The sequence below is a fragment of the Sparus aurata genome, chromosome 13, assembly GCF_900880675.1.
Source record: "Sparus aurata chromosome 13, fSpaAur1.1, whole genome shotgun sequence".
NCBI classification, from domain to species: domain Eukaryota; kingdom Metazoa; phylum Chordata; class Actinopteri; order Spariformes; family Sparidae; genus Sparus; species Sparus aurata.
The window spans coordinates 33073701-33090369 of NC_044199.1; the positions used below are offsets into that span (position 1 = coordinate 33073701).

Below are 16669 nucleotides of genomic sequence, written 5' to 3' on the forward strand. Positions count from 1 at the left end.
CACCAAAAAGCCACAAATTGTACTGTTGCTGAAGTTTGGTGCTGTTCTGAGCATTATTTGTGGCTTTTTGGTGGCTGTTTATATTTGGATCCATTTACTGCAGTATATTGTTGCCGTGCGGTCGTTTTTGTAATTTAGCGGTCTGCTAACTTGATCTCTCTAGAGGGAGTCTAACACAGTTTCACAGTGATTTAGACCATGGATTAAACTTACACTGGAATATCCCTTTATAGCAATCCTCTGAAAACTGCTGCATTCTTTTTGAAAATGATCTTTTAAAGCCTTCCAGCATTTATTTTGGCCCCAGTTCTTAGCTCACTTGTTACCTCTGGGTGACAAACTTGTTGTGGCTGCTCTCTGTCATCTTCACCTTCTGGCTTTAATACTGAAACTGTTCTGATGCAACTCTGTTCATGAAATACTCTCACACCCTTTTGGATTCTGTGGAAATGAGGGTAGAGCTGAGTCAATACCTGTTTGTGACCTCCTTATTCATCACACACATGATCACCTGTACAGGATACCTGACACAGCACAGTACTGATTTTTCAGATGAATGCGTTTCAGTGAGATGTCTTATTTAAATGTTTAACAACAAATTGATACATGAAATGAGACTCCAGCAGAGAGAAACTGGAGAACAGATGCAGCAGTGACACATCACTACTAGTCTTTGTTTCATCAAGGCAGCATTTGCCACAGAGCTGCACCTGGAGGGTCGGCGGCCCTTTGGATATCCAACCTTTCCATCAGTCTGGCAGTGAAGAGCGGCTCTGGAGAAAAGTCGGCCTGTAACCCAAGAAGAGCAGCAGTCGGCTGTTCAAGAGGGACTGCATCAACCGAACAGGGTGGTGTGTTTTTATCGGGGAAACTACAGGTCACATAAAGCTTGATTTACTTGCTTGTGACGTGTTAATGTGCATTATGCCAATAGATACATCTGCGTAATTGATGACACCACCTGTTGAGCTGAGCTATCAGCTATCCTTGGACTCCTGCTAACTAGCCACGTGCTACTAGCTCTTTCCACCTGACGTCACATCAGACAAATGCTGGTTCAGTCGGTTGGAACAAAATCAAAACAGTTGAAGTTTATACACCAGACAGGACCGGCTAAAATAGAAACCTCCCCAAACCTAGTTTGTTGTCATTGTATGCCTGCCTGTACTAACGTCACCGTTAGCATGGGGCACACTGTTCACATCGTGACATTAGCAAACCACTTGCCCACAAGATGCCATTCACGCTGTCTGCCCCTCTATCTGACATGGTAGAAACGGGGATTCCTCCAAAGGACCACACACCTTTCAAAGGTGAGCATTACCCTGTTGAGTTGGTTATAATGACAATCTGCAGTCATGTAAAACTTCTGGAGTACGCAGCAGAGCTTCCCTGGAAGTTTTAGTTTTTGACAGGTTGTGAGGACACTGAACAAGTGGCAGCCTGTTGTAACTGCTGTCTTGTGACATTAACTGAAATTCTTGATTTTGATAATTTGTTACACAATCTCCACGTTCTTTTTTACCTCTGTGGAACTGAAGTGAGGTAAACAATAAAACCTGTTAACCATATTTAGAAAGTTCCTCCCCCTAAAAACCATCAACACGCATGTCAAGAGCACTTATAAAGGCTGAGTCGTCTCTTCCAAATTCAACAAGCTCACCTGACAGCTCACGACAAACAACTGAATCCTGTGGTAAGCTGAAGACATCATTACATCTCTGTAAAATGCTTTCTTTAAAATACAACAAAATGCATCTTTCTATCTCATTTTTATGTGTGCATTTTATATCGAAGCTAAGCTACTAGACAAGAACAGATGTACTTCATTTTGTCTTGAGTGACTGTTTTGCTTTCCTCTCAGTGACTCTCTGCCTGTCCAGACTTCAGCTGCAACAATGTCGCAAATTTGTAACTGCAAGGAAGTTCATGGTTGCAATAACACAGGCAAACCTGGTCCACACAAACCCTGTCCCTCACATGGTAAATGCTGGTGTGATTATATATTTCTATCATGTTAACTTGATAGTTTCATTAAATCTCTCTAACGACTACACTTACAGGTGGTGTCGGAAAAAATCTTTCTGTGGGCAACGTCACTGATGTCAACGTCTGCGGAGCAAATGATGGCAAAATCGGAGCAGAAAACCAGTATGACATCAAAGGTGAGTGATTCCTCATGTTGCTGGGTCGGTATGAGCCCTTTATTTAGATTCATTACTGATATTCAGACAAGAGCATCTTTATGCCAACAATCTGAGTTTCTGTGCTTAACATTTTACTCCTTTCCTCAATCCTCATATTTCATCAGGGGGACTGGGAGATGGTGCCAGTATTGGAAACGTCTCTGCGGTCAGTGTTGGTCAAAACTCAGGATCCATTGGTGCCGGCAACAAGATAAACATGAACTGAGGTAAGAAGAGTTACTTGTCACATTAGACACATTTAAAGATTGTCTGTTGTTTTTTCCTGTGAATGCATCGTCGCAAAATGATATCGTCTGATTCCTCTCATCAATCTTTATATTTGATTCTCTTTGTCTTTCTCCATTTTAGGAAATTTCTCCTCAACAGATGGACAACTCTGGAGAATAGTAGTAGTAGAAGTAGTATTTGTTGTTGTCTCAGTAGCAGTAGTATGAATATGTTTTAGCAAATGTTTAACTCATGATTTCAAATTGGCAAAAATGACTCTTTCATGAGCTGAATGTAAAATAAGTATCAATAAAAATAAAGTCCATCTACGCTAACATACTGTCTTGGCTCAATGTTTTTTGTTTTTTTTTTTACTTGTGACTGACATTGCTGTATTCTGAGGGATATTAAGTACACGTATCAAATAAAATACAAATATTCTTTATTTTTGTCAAGAAATCAACAGTTTGGTTTTCAAAAAGAAATTATTCCAGAAATTAACTTAAAAAGACTCACTATAACTTGATCATGCGCTGGTAATCTTTAGCTTATTATGCAATTTCTACAAAAAAGTGTAAAAATGTATTTTTTGTAACATGTTACTTTGCTTATCACACTAAATATCTTAAAGTAAATACAGTACACTTATTTATACAAACCTTCTCAAGCTGCTGTCCAATTCTACACCTATTCCTGATTTAAAAATTATTGTTCAAACCAGTGAAGAATGGATTTTGGTCCCATGGGGGCATGTTTTGTCACATGTTACTATATTGCAGTAAATGTCTTTGATTTGAAGATATATTCCCAAGGCCTAGTAATGTTGCATGTCTGTCTTCAAATATTTCATAGTGCTTCAGTCAATTTTCTAATCTAAAGAAGCCATATGGATGTTCAGTAATTTTATGAACATAAATGTGAAGCACAATAAACAGTGTCATTCAATTTCAAAATTACTTTGTAATAGTGTTTATTTTGCACATGTATGCTATATATACCCATATTTAACTTAATGTACTGCAAAATTAACATTTTGGCCAACAACCCTCCCCCGAGATTTAATTTTGGCCCTCTACTGGGAAGAATGTGGGCACCACTGACCTCGAGGATCTATGATATATAAAAAAGGGCAATATATTGTATTATTTGGCTGTTTCTGAAATACAAGGTTAATTCATTTGTCACTTTATCACCGCTTGAAAACGTTAAATTTAAACTCCCTTGGGCTGCATAGGAGACAAACAGTAGAAAAGAAAAAAACTACACACAAACACACACACAGTTTACTTCAGATGCCATTAGCTGCTGAGATAAGTGACAGACAGAAAAAAGTTGCATTCAGTCCAGAGCTGAACAGAGCAAATACAGTCAGCAGCCAGCATCCTGGTGAACTCCGCTGCAGACATAAACTCAACACTGCGCTTTATACTTCCTCCATCCATTCGTCTTCCTCTCTCAACATCATGTGCTGTCCTGTGCTTCTTCTCTCTATTCTTCATTTGAGTGCACAGGCGAGGCAGCTTCTTGCTTTTAAGTTCTGTGTTCTTACTTTCTGTACGTAGTTACTACCTTAATACATCAAACTATCATCCCTCTTACACAACCTCACAAAGCAGTCTGGTCACCAGTCTATAAGCTGGTTTGTCTGGGCCAGCTTGGCTCCAGGGGGACATTATTACAACAGTTCAAAATCAAATCATGAAGAGGTCACAGAATGACAGTAGGCTGGATTGAGAGCAAAAATGTGTTATAATAATAAGTCACTTTAGTTTTGTGAGAAACTGAAAAGGTAATGTAACCACAAAGCTTTACAAGTAAATAAAAGTAAACTAAATTAAACAACATTAATAATAAATCAACAAAACAAAACCTGCAACACAGAAAAACGCTCTAAATGATGAAAAACCCTCTAAATGATGAAAAACCCTCTAAATGATCCCACACATCCACCACAAATCCTCTTTAAATTAACAACATCCCTCACAGAAGTAAACTGCATCATTCTGCAAGCATTGTACTTGAACTGTGCATTATACTTTTGTGCATACTTCAAATTACAGTTTTTCTTGATTGCTTTGACCTGCTTAAACAAAGTGGGATCCACTCGGTTTTCATCATCACTGTCTCAGCAGAACACAAGACACCTCTTGCAAATGTGTTAACCCTTTCTCATTGAATTGACACATTTTCCCCACCCTTTTGCAGAACAGTTAACACGGATGTCATTCAAACAGTCCAAACTCCATTGTTTTAGCTATGGTAACCAAACAGAAACCATCTGTTCCTAACTATTAGAAACTACCTACATCAGTATGAAATCACTAAAGCACCTGTATGACACTCCTACACACAAATCTTCAATGAGCAATCAGTCTGCAGGCCTTAAAAAGTGCAGCGGCTGTGTTGTTCTTTGCCAACATGGATTGAAGAGGTCTAAGGCAGATGAGAGTGAGAAATAGGTGCAGAGGAATGTCAAGGTTGGATGGCATGCAAGAAGATTTTTCCCTTGGTTCATTGCAAGAGAGGATAATGAATGTGATGTGGATGAAGCCATGTGGCCCCATCGTCAAGACAGAAGAGCCTGAGTATCAATAGTGGCTATTTCTTATACTCTTCAGTAATAGATTGTCATACTTTACTGTACTATTTTATATCTTTATCTTCTTTTCTATGTTTTAAAACAGGTCAGTTGTTCAGGAAAATGCTTGCTGTGAAGCTGCAGAAATGTTTTGTGAACTATGAGACTACCAGCTTTCTTATTTTCTTATACTCTGATAGATTTTATTTTGGTTTCCATGTAATTTGTGTAATATTTACAGTATTTCAGGTTTCAGCCACAGTTCGAAAAAAGAATCAATGGAATCAAAAAATTCATCAAAGAATTTCTGATTCTGGATTCAATTCTTTGCAAGAAGGCAAATTTGACAACAAATGGCACTGGCATGAAAGTTACGTAGAGTAATGGGCCACAATGATAAGCAATGGTGCACCGATTCAAACTGAGTGCTGTATTTTGTATTTTGTTGTCCACTGTGTAATGGTTGATTGGAAGAGCTCATACACTTGTTTGCAAGTTGTGTTATTTGAAGGCAAAATTAGCTTTTTTGCATATTTTAAATGTTTGGGCATGGTGAGAGCCTTTTGCAAACAAAATGAGTCATAAACATGAGTGCCACTGTTTCAGCCTGTGTGTTAACTGTTTTGAAAATGTGGAGTTTACATTGACTGCTGCTTCAAAGCAATCAATAAAAACTGTAACACTTTAAAATACAATAAGTGAGGTTGAAACATGAAAAGGCTGAACAAGGAAAGACACAGTTAAAAGCAGAGTGGTACTGAATGTTAAACGTGTTTGCTGGTGCCGATAAGCTCATTTGGTGAGGGGGTTCCATGTAGAGAGGCTTTGTCCTCGCTGCAGCAGCCCCGAGTTCGAGTTCCAGCCTGGGGCCCTTTGCTGCGTGTCACTGCCTTCTCTGTCACCCTGTTCTCTGTCATCTCGGCAGCTGTCCTATTACAGTTTTTATTGATTGCTTTGATGCAGTCAACTCAAACTCCACATTTTCAAAACAGTTAACACACAGGCTGAAACAGTGGCACTCATGGTCAAAATGACTCATTTTGTTTGCAAAAGGCTCTAACCGTGCCAAAACATTTAAAATATGTCACAAAAGCTAATTTTGCCTTCAATCAACACAACTTGCAAACAAGTGTATGCGCTCTTCCAATCAACCATTACACAGTGGACAACAAAATACAAAATACAGCACTCAGTGCGAATCGGTGCACCATTGCTTGTCATTGTGACCCATTACTCTACGTAGCTTTCATGCCATTTGTTGTCAAATTTGCCTTCTTGAAAATAATTGAATCCATAATCAGAAATTCTTTGATGCATTTTTTGATTCCATTGATTCTTTTTTTTCGAACTGTGGCTGAAAACTGAAATACCGTAAATATTACACAAAATACATGGAAACCAAAATAGAATCTATTAGAGTATAAGAAAATAAGAAAGCTGGTAGTCTCATAGTTCACAAAACATTTCTGCAGCTTCACAGCAAGCATTTTCCTGAACAACTGACCTGTTTTAAAACATAGAAAAGAAGATAAAGATATAAAATATTACAGTAAAGTATAACAATCTATCACTGTAGAGTATAAGAAATAGCCACTATTGATACTCAGTCTCTTCTGTTTTGACTATGGGGCCACATGGCCTCATCCACATCACATTCATTATCCTCTCTTGCAATGAACCAAGGGAAAAATCTTCTTGCATGCCATCCAACCTTGACATTCCTCTGCACCTATTTCTCACTCTCATCTGCCTTAGACCTCTTCAATCCATGTTGGCAAAGAACAACACAGCCGCTGCACTTTTTAAGGCCTGTAGACTGATTGCTCATTGAAGATTTGTGTTTAGGAGTGTCATACAGGTGCTTTAGTGATTTCACACTGATGTAGGTAGTTTCTAATAGTTAGGAACAGATGGTTTCTGTTTGGTTACCATAGCTAAAACAATGGAGTTTGGACTGTTTGAATGACATCCGTGTTAACTGTTCTGCAAAAGGGTGGGGAAAATGTGTCAATTCAATGAGAAAGGGTTAACACATTTGCAAGAGGTGTCTTGTGCTCTGCTGAGACAGTGATGATGAAAACCAAGTGGATTCCAGTTTGTTTAAACAGGTCAAAGCAATCAATAAAAACTGTAATAAACCCACAAAAAAACCTAAATGAAACCTGACTAATGGCTTATTGGCTAATTGTTCTCAGCTCCACAAATGTTAACATTAAGGCAATCCTCGGAAAACTGCTGCATTCTTTTTTGAAAATGATCTTTTAAAGCCTTCCAGCATTTATTTTCTCTCCAGTTCTTAGTTCACTTGTTACCTCTGGGTGACAAACCTGTTGTGGCTGCTCTCTGTCATCTTCACCTTCTGGCTTTGCTATTGGAAATGTTCTGATGCAACTCTGTTCATAAAATACTCTCACACCCTTTTGGATTCGGTGGAAATGAGGGTAGAGCTGAGTCAATACCTGTTTGTGACCTCCTTTTTCATCACACACATGATCACCTGTACAGGATACCTGACACAGCACAGTACTGATTTTTCAGATGAATGGCTTTCAATGAGATGTCTTATTCAAAGGTTTAACAACAATTTATAACATAAAATGAGACTCCAGCAGAGAGAAACTGGAGAACAGATGCAGCAGTGACACATCACTACTAGTCTTTGTTTCATCAAGGCAGCATTTGCCACAGAGCAGCACCCGGAGGGTCGGCGGCCCTTTGGATATCCAACCTTTCCATCAGTCTGGCAGTGAAGAGCGGCTCTGGAGGAAAGTCGGCCTGTAACCCAAGAAGAGCAGCAGTCGGCTGTTCAAGAGGGACTGCATCAACCGAACAGGGTGGTGTGTTTTTATCAGGGAAACTACAGGTCACATAAAGCTTGATTTACTTGCTTGTGACGTGTCAATGTGCATTATGCCAATAGATACATCTGCGTAATTGATGACATTGATGCATTGCCCTAGCCTTAATTCAAGGCCATCGTGAAAAGTCATAAGCACCGCACCACCTGTTGAGCTGAGCTATCAGCTATCCTTGGACTCCTGCTAACTAGCCACATGCTACTAGCTCTTCCCACCTAACATCACATCTGACAAATGCTGGTTCAGTCAATTGGAACAAAATCAAATAAGTTGACGTTTATACACCAGACTGGACCGGCTAAAATAGAAACCTCCCCAAACCTAGTTTGTTGTCCTTATTGTATGTCTGCCTGTACTAACGTCACCGTTAGCATGGGGCACACTGTTCACATCGTGACATTAGCAAACCACTTACCCACACGATGTCATACATGCTGTCTGCTCCTCTATCTGACATGGTAGAAACGGGGATTCCTCCAAAGGACCACACACCTTTCAAAGGTGAGCATTACCCTGTTGAGTTGGTTATAATGACAATCTGCAGTCATGTAAATATTCTGGAGTACGCAGCAGAGCTTCCCTGGAAGTTTTAGTTTTTGACAGTTTGTGAGGACACTGAACAAGTGGCAGCCTGTTGTAACTGCTGTCTTGTGACATCAACTGAAATTCTTGATTTTGATAATTTGTTACACAATCTCCACATTCTTTTTTACTTCTGTGGAACTGAAGTGAAGGAAACAATAAAACCTGTTAACCATATTTAGAAAGTTCCTCCTCCTAAAAACCATCAACCCACATGTCAAGAGCACTTATAAAAGCTGAGTCGTCTCTTCCAAATTCAACAAGCTCACCTGACAGCTCACGACAAACAACTGAATCCTGTGGTAAGCCTGAGACATCATCACATCTCTGTAAACTGCTTTCTTTAAAATACAGCAAAATGCATCTTTCTATCTCATTTTTATTTGTGCATTTTATATCGAAGCTAAGCTACTAGACAAGAACAGATCAGGGGCGGTTCTGGGGGGGGGGGCAACAGGGGCCAGTGCCCCCGTAACTCTGAGTCTGGACCCCCCTGTGGCCCCCCCAACAGGGAGTCTGCATGAATAATACAATGGCAGATTTCCTTGAAATTATTTTCGATTTTGAAGGGAAAGGCAGAAACAAAGTGTCTCAGCAGTTTACTACCCAATCAAAAATGTTGAAATTGTAAACACTGTTTTAAGTCCTATTCATCCCGCGTCTGAATGAGGGATTTGTCTTTTTTTCCTGGGTTGAATGAGCCCCCCAACAAAAAAGCTGGTCCCAACCTGGCCCCCCTATTAAAACTTGTCTAGAACCACCACTGGAACAGATGTACTTCATTTTGTCTTGAGTGACTGTTTTGCTTTCCTCTCAGTGACTCTCTGCCTGTCCAGACTTCAGCTGCAACAATGTCACAAATTTGTAACTGCAAGGAAGTTCATGGTTGCAATAACACAGGCAAACCTGGTCCACACAAACCCTGTCACGTACATGGTAAATGCTGGTATGATTATATTTTTCTATCAGGTTAACTTGATAGTTTCATTAAATCTCTCTAACGACTACACTTACAGGTGGTGTCGGAAAAAATCTTTCTGTGGGCAACATCACTGATGTCAAAATCTGCGGAGCAAATGATTGCAAAATCGGAGCAGAAAAGCAGTATGACATCAAAGGTGAGTGATTCCTCATGTTGCTGGGTCGGTATGAGCCCTTTATTTAGATTCATTACTGATATTCAGACGAGAGCATCTTTATGCCAACAATCTGAGTTTCTGTGCTTAACATTTTACTCCTTTCCTCAATCCCATATTTCATAAGGGGGACTGGGAGATGATGCCAGTATTGGAAACGTCTCTGGGGTCAGTGTTGATCAAAACTCAGGATCCATTGGTGCAGGCAACAAGATAAACATCAGCTGAGGTAAGAAGAGTTACTTGTCACATTAGACACATTTAAAGATTGTCTGTTGTTTTTTCCTGTGAATGCATCGTCGCAAAATGATATCGTCTGATTTCTCTCATCAATCTTTATATTTGATTCTCTTTGTCTTTCTCCCTTTAAGGAAATTTCCCCTCAACAGATGGAGAACTCTGGAGAATAGTAGTAGTAGAAGTAGTATTTGTTGTTGTCTCAGTAGCAGTAGTATGAATATGTTTAAGCAAATGTTTAACTCATGAAAGGGTCATTTTTGCCAATTTGAAATCATGAGCTGAATGTAAAATAAGTATCAATACAAATAAAGTCCATCTACTCTAACATACTGTCTTGGCTCAATGTTTTTTTACATTTCTGACAGACATTGCTGTATTCTGCGGGATATTCAGTACAAGTATCAAATAAAATATGAATGTTATTTATTTTTGTCACGAACAGTTTGGTTTTCAAAAAGAAATTATTCCAGAAATTAACTTAAAAAGACTCACTATAATTTGATCACATGCTGGTAAAAAGTGTAAAAATGTATTTTCTGTAACACGTTACTTTGCTTATTACACTAAATATCTTAGTAAATATCAAGTAAATACAGTACACTTATTCATACAAACCTTCTCAAGCTGTTGTCCAATTCTACAACTATTCCTGACTTAAAACTCATTGTTCAAACCAGTGAGGAACGGATTTTGGTCCCATGCGGGCATGTTTTGTCACATGTTACTGAAATTATATTGCACTAAATGACTTTGATTTGAATCAAATCAATCTTTATTTGTATGGCGCTTTTCACACAGAAAAGTAGCTCAAAGTGCCTTACACACTCAAAAAAATGATTCTTGCCCCCAATAAACATAAAGCAATACGTTTAATTAAAATGTAACTGAAATCTGAAAATGTAAAGTTTATATATTCAAACAAATAAACATAAAGTAAAAATAGTTAGTTTAAACTGAATGTTAACAAATTGAGTAAACCTTATTTGACTTGATCACGGATGTATGGACTCGATCCCAAAAGGCAGCTATGCGCATGTGCGAGAGTAAAAGGAAACGTCATTTCGTCACAGTAGTCAACCGATGTGAAGGCTACTCTGAGTCTGAACCCTGACCCCGGACTTGGCATACTGAGCAGGACCAGAACACATTCAGCGGGTCTGAGCGGGACAAATGTGGAGTGAAAGCTAGGAGGTAAGTAATGTTATTTATGAAGTATGCTTAATTTAAATGCGATGAAGACGAAGCTAGCAGCACTGCTTCGACACTGGTGAACATAACGTTAGTCATGCTAGTTGTGAAATGCGCCAGTAGCTACATTTGCATTAGATAGCAACACAGCAAAAAAACATTGTTTGTGGTACTCTGCGGTACTGTTAATGTCAGGCTAATGGCTGCTGCCGCTCAGGCTGCATCATATGCCAATATAGGCCGATGCACCTTATACATCTTAGTCGTTTGTTGGCACCTGCTGCTCGGGCTCTGCAGTTGGTACTAACGTTAGCAGGGTAACGTTACCCGCGGGGACTTATAGCAGTGCATGTACTGATGTATTAATGTGATCATCGCTTAAATGTTGCAGCTGGTAAATGTGGAGCTAATTAGAAATGTGTATATATATATATATATATATATACATACATACACATATATATATATATATATATATATATATATACTTTACTTTAATACACTGCTGGGTAGCTTGTGAATTTACTCCTGGGGACTAATAAAGTCTTATTGATATAATATATCACAATATATTTATTAATCATATTTTGTGTTGTTAATCTGCAAAGTAACTTGAACTAAAGCAATACTTCCTACTAAGATATAGTTGAGTAGAAGTATAAAGTAGCAGACAATAAGTATATAAATATGTACAAGTACCTCAAATTTGTATTTAAGTACAATACTAGAGTAAATGTACTTCACTCGCTGGCTTGTTCTACAGCAGGCAAGCCAAACTACGTCCAGACTATGACAACGTTAGAATTCATTTAATATAGTAAATGTAAAAACTTAATGTTAACTTAAGATCATATTAAGACAGTTACACAATCACACACACATCCCTGTTTCTCATCCTGGTTGGAAACGAACCTTGTAATATATTTCCATTACTTCCAGGTACAACATCATAAGGCCAAATCAACAAAGTAGCTCACGTCTTGTATGGGGCAATCTTTAGTGAAGTGTCAATAAAGTAACTACAGGGGTGAAAATAAGAGGGCTATGAACAATGTCCTGGAAAATGTTTTGAAAAGTGGAGACTTGTTATATTATGCCTTCTTTGCAGAGTGAGGACATTGACTGCATTCTAGAGGTCTGTGTGTCTACCCCAATGAAGACAGCGACACTGTCAATAAAGAGTACTTGGTTAGTAATGGCATTTTACTGTGAGCTTTCAGTAATTAACTTGTAATGTTTTAAATTTCAAACTGGTAAATATGTTTTTCACCACTAGAATGCCAATCATGAGGAAGCTGAGAGAGGGATTGCACAGACCACCATGGGGCTTTATGTGATTAGCAAAGATGGTGCTGATGCAGTGGACAAGCCAGAGGATGTTGGAATAGTCATCGAGGGTGTGGAACTGCTACGCAATCTGCAAAGTGTCTCTTTTGGATGTGCCATGCTTTTCAGCCTGATTTACACACTCAAGCTAAGCTATCTGCAAAAACTCAAATTCACATTACCTTTTTATTTATTTTTTGATCCAACAGGTTTTTTTGGGATGTGTGCACCCTGTTGGAATTGTTAATGGAACAATTGCATTTAAAGTGTTCATAATTTGGGACTTACTAATAATGGATTGGATTTGTATGGCACTTTTCAAGACACCCAAAGCACCTGACAGGGTTCCAGGTTCCATTCATTTACCCACAGTCATACTAGTGGTGGTAAACTACGATAGTAGCCACAGCTAGTACTTGGGCCCTGGGGCAGACTGACGGAAGCATGGCTGCCATTAGGCGCCTCCGACCACCACCTCAGACATACAGCAGTCATACACATTCACACGAGGCAAGGGGGGTGAAGTACACAACACACTGCTTGAAAAGTGGGATTTTCGTCACTGTGCGGCACTGTAGATTGTCGTGGAAGTTCAGGTTTACGACTGCACGCGGCAATTTTCAGGCAACACCGAAAACTGCCGTGAATTGTTGGAAATTGACGTGGGCCTTGCTTGGCAGTTGTCCCCCCATGACCCCCCTCCCCCTGATTCTAGGGGATGCTTTAACATGTAAATGAAAATGCTATGAGCTATACAAATGCAAATCAGGGTAGCAGGGGGAGTTTTACCCCAGGTGACCTTTTTCCAAAAGGTATTAACTTAATTTTAAGAAAATCTCTGGTATAAATAGATGAGGCTCAGTATAGCCTAATTATAGACTACATTTTTGCTTGAATTGATTTATTTAATGAAAGTATACTAGATTAATTACTGTGTATGTCATTAGCAACGGCCAATGTTGTGTAAAAAGGATACACACATTTAGTTTTTTCTCTCTCTCCTGGGAACAAGTTAAAGATAAAACGCCAGTTGTTAATAAGTTCAAATTTGCATGAAATATTTTGAGATAAATAAGATATTAAAATGTATAAATAATTTCTGTTTCTGTTTCTTATTACGTGTGAGAGTTCATGACCTGTAAGAGTTTTTAGACTTCCGGGTTGACCGGAGCGTAAGTGACGAGGAAGAAGGAGCGGAGAGTTAATGGCGTCGAGCAGCGAGTGGACTGTGTGTGCCGTCAGTGTCGTGTTTTACCACTAACGGACTGTGAGCTGTTGTCGGACGACGTGCTGTGAGTGTGTGAGTTGGACTCTCCATCGCAGTCGAAGTGTTTTATTGGACACGAAGCAAGTAGGGCTAAGCTAGTTAGCAGGAGCTAGGCTAGGCTAGTAGGAGCTAAGCTAGCGGCCCGGCCATTGTCGAGAGGAGGCCTGCGCTGATGGGAGGAGCTTTGCCGGGTCGCCACAGAGAGTGTCGCCGACGGAGGCGCTTCGCTGCTGCGAGCATTTTGTTCTCACAGACTAACCTCGCATCACAACGAGGCCGTTATACCTTTCTTTTTTAATTGTTTTCCAGCTGCCTGTAAGACATTCAGAGACGGTACGCAGGAGCTTCAGGTACAAACAACCAGATCTTGCATCGCAGGCGGAAGCTGTGAGGAGTTCAGCTCGGAGTCAAAGAGGGTAAGATTTATTAGATTAGATCCGTTTTTGGTCAATGTGACTATTTTTCAGGTGCATTAAAAGATGTGATGTGTCCATATGCAGTGCATCGCACAGTACTGATTGTCTTTATTGATTATTTTTACAGCTGCTGGAAGCCAGACCGTGCGCTAGATGAGGATGAGGTGGACCATTGCAAGTGCGCCACCATGGACCTGATGTCTGAGGAGGAAGACCGCAGGGTGTCTGGATGGAGCCAGGAGCTCACCGAGCTTTGTGCCGCGCTGAAGTCGAGATTAGAGGCGATTCCGAAGTACAGAGCGACGCACCACAGACGTCTGCAAAACGGACCGAATTCATACAGGAGGCCGGCAGTTACCCACAGCTCCGATGCTTTGTACATAGTTGTGTGTTTGTGCTAATAAAGCTCTGTCTTTGAATGAATAGCACCTTCCCGGCAAATTTTCCTTTCCTCAATAAATTCATTCACGTTTGATGAGATATATATGCTTGTTTAAAAGTAGTTGTTTTATCCAATACAATGAAATTTTTATATATATTTATTTACATAATTTTAAACAAGCATATATATATATATATATATATATGTGTGTGTATATATATATGTATGTATATATATATATATATATATATATATGTATGTATATATATGTATGTATATATATGTATATATATATATGTATATATATATTTAGTTGTTTATATATATATATATATATATATATATATATATATATATATATACACTCACTGGCCACTTTATTAGGTACACCTTGCTAGTACCGGGTTGGACCCCCTTTTGCCTTCAGAACTGCTTTAATCCTTCGTGGCATAGATTCAACAAGGTACTGGAAACATTCCTCAGAGAGTTTGGTCCATATTGACATGATAGCATCACGCAGTTGCTGCAGATTTGTCGGCTGCACATCCATGATGCGAATCTCCCGTTCCACCACATCCCAAAGGTACTCTATTGGATTGAGATCTGGTGACTGTGGAGGCCATTTGAGTACAGTGAACTCATTGTCATGTTCAAGAAACAAGTCTGAGATGATTCGCGCTTTATGACATGGCGCGTTATCCTGCTGGAAGTAGCCATCAGAAGATGGGTACACTGTGGTCGTAAAGGGATGGACATGGTCAGCAACAATACTCAGGTAGGCTGTGGCGTTGACACGATGCTCAATTGGTACTAATGGGCCCAAAGTGTGCCAAGAAAATATCCCCCACACCATTACACCACCACCACCAGCCTGAACCGTTGATACAAGGCAGGATGGATCCATGCTTTCATGTTGTTGACGCCAAATTCTGACCCTACCATCCGAATGTCGCAGCAAAAATCGAGACTCATCAGACCAGGCAACGTTTTTCCAATCTTCTATTGTCCAATTTTGGTGAGCCTGTGCGAATTGTAGCCTCAGTTTCCTGTTCTTAGCTGACAGGAGTGGCACCCGGTGTGGTCTTCTTCTGCTGTAGCCCATCCGCCTCAAGGTTCGACGTGTTGTGCGTTCAGAGATGCTCTTCTGCATACCTCGGTTGTAACGAGTGGTTATTTGAGTTACTGTTGCCTTTCTATCAGCTCGAACCAGTCTGGCCATTCTCCTCTGACCTCTGGCATCAACAAGGAATTTGCGCCCATATATATATATATATATATATACAACTAAATATATACATATACAGCACTATTTATATGCTAATTAGAGCCGTTCGGGAGAATCCTGGGCGTTCACGGACGAAAATCCCACTTTTCATGCAGTTACGACCATGATGCAGTTGGCCGGGCGGGGATCGAACCGCAGACCCTCTAAACATGGGCCGACCCGCTCTATTACCTGAGCCACGGTCGCATTTAATTGTTTGTGATGCAGTTTTCAGAACTATGCGTGTATGTGTAGAATAACCAATGGAATGGAATACATCACTTTTATGTATGAGTTCCCCTTAACGGTAACTGAATAAACACATAAGGTTTATGTGTAAGTTTGCATTAATTTAATTTAATCAAATCTCACCAAGGTATTAAATTCATTCACATTAACTCAATGTGATATAAAAACACTGCATTTAATGCAACACTTTACACTGAACTTATGTAATAAAATTAGATTGAAAATTTACATGTAATTAAAATACATAAAGTCAACGTTTTAGGCTTGATTATTTTTTTGAGTGCAGAGATTAAAAACAACAACAGAAAAAAGGAAACAGCAAATAAAATCAAGAGAAGAAAATTAAAAGAGACATGGCTGGGCAGCAAGACCTGAGGTGCGGAGGAAGCTACGTTTGGGGGGCCAACCACACTGAGAGAGATCACGGTCCAAGTCCACAGGGAGCGCCGCCACAGAGACCACCCCAACCCGGGCAGACAGGAGGCCCCACACCAAGGTGCAGAGCCCTACAGCCACATGGGCTGCAACCGTCCATGGGACAGCACCCCCAGCGGCCAGACCAGAGACAACTCCCAGTCTGGCAGGCCCCCATGAGGAAACACTGGAGATTAAAAACTGACAGACTTAAACAGTGTGGTTTCTGGGCTTCCCCTCTTTAAGGTGTCGGCGTGTAGTTTGATCATAAAAGGAGTCTGCGGACTCAAGGCGGGTGGAATAAAGAAGCAATCTTTATTGAAACAAAATCCAGCGCCTTGAGTCCTGATCAGAA

The 16669-nt window shown here is 39.9% G+C and overlaps 1 long non-coding RNA gene across 3 annotated transcripts; it reads left to right on the top strand.

The window, feature by feature from the left end:
• Nucleotides 1–1586: 1586 nt before the first annotated feature.
• LOC115593917 (uncharacterized) lies at nt 1587–10133 on the top strand. Of its 3 annotated transcripts, none has more exons than XR_003986377.1 (5): nt 1587–1696; nt 1865–1983; nt 2064–2165; nt 2312–2413; nt 9940–10133. It is a non-coding gene; the product is annotated as an uncharacterized LOC115593917 (long non-coding RNA). The 3 variants fall into 3 exon arrangements; XR_003986379.1 differs by lacking the exon at nt 9940–10133 and adding an exon at nt 2556–2744; XR_003986378.1 differs by having other exon boundaries at nt 1682–1723.
• The last annotated feature ends 6536 nt before the right edge of the window (nt 10134–16669 follow it).